This window comes from Chenopodium album, chromosome 23 (genome assembly GCF_948465745.1).
Source record: "Chenopodium album chromosome 23, dcCheAlbu1.1, whole genome shotgun sequence".
Lineage (NCBI taxonomy): Eukaryota > Viridiplantae > Streptophyta > Magnoliopsida > Caryophyllales > Amaranthaceae > Chenopodium > Chenopodium album.
This window is the reverse complement of record NC_137856.1, coordinates 10257994-10264049: the sequence shown is the minus strand read 5'-3', so window position 1 is coordinate 10264049 and position 6056 is coordinate 10257994.

Below are 6056 nucleotides of genomic sequence, written 5' to 3'. Positions count from 1 at the left end.
GATAATGTGCTGACGCTCTCTCAATGTTAAATATATGAAATGAATTGAATGGCAAGACATAACATTGAGATTGAGCTACATTTGGATTATGATTCATAATAATTTGTATATATGAAAATTTCAAGGGTTAATAAGTTTTGATTTCTTATATAAAAGAGTAATGGGTGACCAGAAGTTCACCAAAATAACTTATATATATTATTGTCAACTATATATTATGTGACCAGAAACTCATCAAATACACTACTTAAGTCTTTAAAGATCCAGAAGATCACCACCTAGTAGAATTACAAGCAAGTGATTTATGCTTGTATAACAATTCTTTTGATTGGGGCTATTATATGTCAGCACATAAGAAATTGGAAAAGAAGAAAAAGAAAAACGTACAACCGCACAAACACATGTCTCCCCATTGACATTGTTCTTCCAGAAGATATAATGAAAAGGGTAATAATAGATACATATGCAATGTAAAGTTAATGAAGAAATGATTCTTTATTGAAATTGTTCTTCAAAAGAGATAGAACTTGTTTAATTAATACAAATCTTCTGATAAATAAATTTTGATTGTGATTTTCTTAATAAAGTGAATTTTATTAATGCAAATTTATCTACTAAGTTGGTATATAATAAGACGCCCCTATAAATGAGATATTTTACCAACTTAGGGGGAGAAGAACGAATTAGCAAAAGTTGGAAAAATTAAATAAATAAAGAATATTTATGATCCCTATAATGGTAGTTTGAAAAGTTATGTGCCAACTTTTGTTTATATATTATCAAGATATGTTGCACATTTATGATTTGATTTGTATTCAGTTATGACTCATGTTGCATAGCGTTGAAGATACATTTTGGTCATATTATGTGTATACATTGAGATAAAATCTTGCTAATTGTACTTGAATCACTACACCTGAAGTGTAGGTTGTATATGATCGGTTCCAAAATAAAGATATGCTTAATAGATATAATATTTGGCAAGATAGTGCAGTTAACACTAATGGTGTAATAGTATATAAATACCATAGTGAATGAAATACCCTAAAAGTGGTATAGATATCTGAATTATTATAATAGATGGCCTATGATGTAAGAAAAAATTATGATGGTACCAATGAGAAATGTATTCAGATATCATTATCAAAATAGCATGCAAATTAAATTGTACCTTGAGCAATAATATGATGATACCGGTATATGATGGAACCGATAAATAATGCATGTGCATGATATAATGGACTAAGTGAATAAGGGATCTAGAATATATGTCCATTTTATTGTCGACATAATGATAATAATAAAAGTTTATCATGGACCAGAAGTCCAAAGAAATATGGATTTTTAAAATCCACACTGTACAGTGTCTTGCATTATTTCGAGTCTTATTTATATTCATATGCATGTGTGAGTCTTAGGTTACTGGATTATTCATTACATATGTTCGAAGTGGTAAATGCATTACTCACTGTATAATTTGTTAATTATGTTATCATATTTTTATATCTCATATTGCATGCATTAGTTCTATACAACAATTATGTTACATGTAAATGTTTGTGGTATGACGAGTTTATAATTATGATGAAGGCTTACAAGAAGGAATTTATACTTCGATGGGCTTATAATTGTGATAAAAGTTTATACATGTGATGATGATGATCCAATAGCATGTTATAAATCATGCATGAAAAGTTCCTGAAGAACTTACATACAATGTACTCAAATATCTAGCCCTTCAAATTCTATATTCTGAAAAATGACAATGTTGATGATATTGTTATCAAACTCATGAAGAGTTTTAATTTGATGACTAAGCTATTGAGATACCAACCTGAAGTTTAACCATGTGAGAGTTAATCGATATTGTACACATTGGAGAACTCTCGTATAAAATGCAAAATGTCTAAACAAGAATAATGATGAGATATATAACAGTAAGAATAATCTTCTTATGGTCCAGAAGAACCATGAGTAAAAAATAGTAATTACTTATGTTATTACTAATTCATATAAGCTTAGATAATGATATCAAGATATCACGAGTTGCCATAAATTATTATCAATATTTGATTACCAATAGCTACTTTTACGACCTCCAGAAGTAGGTATAATTTTGATGGTAAGGCAACTTAAAACAAAAATGTTATACAAGATAGTGGTAAACGCAACATAGGTATTGTTCTCACAAGTATGGATAAATGAAGATGTCTTACAATGAAGATTTGAAGTTTCAAGTTTGATTTGGGAAGATCAACTATCAAGGAATGTTATTCAGCTACAAGTGTGAAGTTACTAAAGCATTGAATTCATTATCACATTGGAAGATCTCAAGTTATATATTCATCAGGGGGAGAAAATACGCGCTGCACTCTTTTTCCCTTAACCATGGTTTTGTCCCACATTGGGTTTTCCTGGTAAGGTTTTTAACGAGGCAGCATATCAAGGCGTATAACAATAGTGTTGTACTCTTTTTCCTTAACTATGTTTTTATCCCATCGGGTTTTTCTTAGTAAGGTTTTAATGAGGCACACTATTCGATAATGGTCATCCAAGGGGGAGTGTTATATAATATATGTATTTGGTGGATGCCCATTATACCCTTCTGATAATTCTAGGATGTTCTAGATATACATAGGTTTATTATTCTACAAGAAAACCCTAATTGCGTCACATGTATATATACATGTACTCCCACATCATTCAGGATGAAAATATATATTTTATTCACTTCCTTATTTTCTCCTCTTTCTCTCTAATTTTATAACAGTATTTTGCTTGGACAATTGTTAAAAACTCCCCTAATTTTTGTCATTCAATATTGTTGTCAGAAACTACCTAATAAAACCTAGATTTCATGAGAAACTACCTAATAGATAAAATTTAAAAAAAAATTATAAGAAACTACCTACTTCCTCTGTTCTTTTTTACTTGACATGTTTCTTTTTTCACGCTTGCCAATGCAAATCTTTAACGATCAATAACTTTAATTCACCATAAGTAAAATATATAAAAGCTATATATTATAATAGTACTTATTGAGACGAATACAAAAAGATCCAATATGAATATGTTTTCCCTTACATATTATTCACAAAAGACGGTTAAAGAAGGGGTGGTGAATAGTGTAAAGGTCAAAACGGGTCAAGTAAAAAAGAACGGAGGAAGTAATAAATAGGGTTGTTCATCGGTCCAAGGCCGGATTGGACCAAACAACCAGGATCGGGCCGGTTTGGATCGATTTAAGAATTTTTATAAAAAAAAACTAAATTTTATATATAATTTATGGAAAATTGAAAAAAAAAAATACTTCCTCCATGTTTTAGGCCCTGTTCTCTTCACCTTTATTTTGCTGAACTTAAATTATTTTTACTGAACTTAAATTAATAATGCTGAACTGAAATTATTTTCACTGATTTTCTACTATGATTCTTCTTTAAGAAAACTGAATTTTACTGAACTGAACTTATTTTTACGGAACTGAAATTATTTTTACCGAACTGAAATTAATTTTACTGAACTGAACTTATTTTTACTGAACTGAAATTATTTTTACTTAATATTATTTTTTTAAGGTGAAGAGAACAGGGCCTTAATAAGTTTTATACTTACACTTCTTTTTTTTTTTACAAAAAATTACATTTAAATATTATATTTCTCTTCTTTCATGGTTTCTACCACCTGAAAGGCTGAAACCCACTACAATTTTTTTTTTATTATATCCTTTCTCTCACATTCATTACTTTTCAATAAACTATTAACCCCATTACCTTTCTTTTATAATTTTTTAATACTCCAACTACCTCACTTACCTCTTATTTTATTTAAGTCAATTAAATTGCCTAAAACTACTCATGCCGGACAAACTGTAGCACTTAAAAAAAACATGGAGGGAGTAAACGAAAACAATATTTTAATGTCTTATTTGTATGTTTAGTATAAAAAAACTCATATGTATAAAGTTTTCAAAGCTTGTTAAGGATAATCTTAATCATTATTAAAGGTTTTATGTATAATTTCAAGCAAAAAACTAGTGTGGTCCAAGACCAATTTTTATAGGGTTTTGGACTAGATTGGACCGAAGACCGGAAAAATGATTTTCTCGACATGGAGACCAGACTGATTAATTTGGTCCAGTTCGAACCGATTTTTGAACACCCTTATTAATAAATGGTCAACTATTGTATTTACTGAGTGACCCAACTTAAAACACCCCTGAAACCACAGCTTTTCCCCCAAAACCAACAAAACTATTGCTTGAAACTGCCTCCAGTCCTCCCATGTCGAAACCACCCTCTAACCCCAAAAACCACCACTTCTTACCCTTTAAACCTCCATCCCATAGCCCAAAACTACCTCCACAAACTCGAAATATCCCACCACCACCCCTCCCAAAAGTAGTTTTACTACCTTGAAAGCTAACCATTGCGATGGTTTCAAAGGTTTTTTTAGGTGAGTCGTCAACGCCAAAAAATAAAGTTTAATAGTAGAAAGCCGACAAGAGTTAGTATTTTACAACATTTTGCTTTTTATTAGATAGTTTTTTACAATATTTTTTTATTAGGTTACAAATCTGGGTTTTATTACCTAGTTTCTAAAGAACCCCCCCACCCCCCCCCCCCCCTAGTAATAATTTAGTATTGGTGAAGCTAGATGAAAGACAGTTACATTGCATCCAAAGTCTGATCCAATCTAATCTAAATTGGTAATTCAAATACTTTTTTTAAATCGAATTGGTTGGATTGATTAATTTATTAAAATGCATACAAAGTTAGTCAGATTGCATCCAAAGTTCTATCAATTTAATCCAAATGACCAATTAGCTATATTGGTATAAAATTTAGCACCCTTGTGATCGACATATTGGTATAAAAATTATCGCCAGCGACAAATTGGTATAAAAGTCAACATGTGATGAAATATTGGCATACAAGTTGGCTAGTGACGACGTTTAACCCTTTTCTTGTAAGAATAATAAGTGTACACTATACGTACACATGATTATTATTCTTATTCTTGTAGCTTACATCTATTGTTTTTTTTTACTTTTTTTTTCCTTCAAAATTTTTTTGTACATTTCTTGGACACTATTAAAAGCCAAAAAAAAGTCGAAATTTTTTTTTTAAAACAAGGGAGAAAATTTTAGAATATAGAGAAATATTCAAGATTATGCATAATAATCAATTAAGAAAAAATTACAAGATCATCAAGTTTTGATTACATATTTTTTAGATTACATTGTTTTATTTTTTATTTTATTTTTTTTCCAATATTCAATTTTCTATAAATAAATTTACTCCCAACTTCTTAAATAACAACTTATCGCATGCTAATTTTAACTTTTGAGACATTAAGGGTGTGTTCTATTCACTTAATTTTACTTATCTGATCTTATCTGAACTTATATGAACTTATCTGAATTTATTAGACCTTATTGAAACTTATTTAGTTGTAGTTTGAACTTGGGCAACCCTTATTTGAACTTATTTTTCATCATGTACTGAACTTATCTGAACTTATTTGAACTTAACTACACTTATCTAAACTAATCTGACCTGAAATAAGTGAAAATAAGGTGAATGGAACATACCATAAATAATAATAATAATAATAATAATAATAATAATAATAATAATAATAATAATAATAATAATAATAATAATAATAATAATAATATTTATATTTCTGCCATTCAATTTTTTGAGATTTGTGTTGTGAACTCACAATTTTTCTTGTTATTATTTGTTGACAATCTTGGGTGCATGAGCATAGAAGAGAGAACTTTTTTCCATTAAATGAGAATAAAAACAACAAATAAAAAAACTACTCCTACAAGAAAAAAAGGGTCAAATGTCATAACTTGTTAATTTTTATACCAATTTGTTACAAATTGTTAACTTTTATGCCAATTTGTCAGCAATACTAACTTTTATACCAATAGTCACGAAGGTGCTAAATTTACCAATGTGGTCAATTGGTCTAATCTAAATAAGTAATTTCAAATCAAATTACTTTTCAATCGCATTGGATTAAGGACTCATTTTTGGGAAATTCTA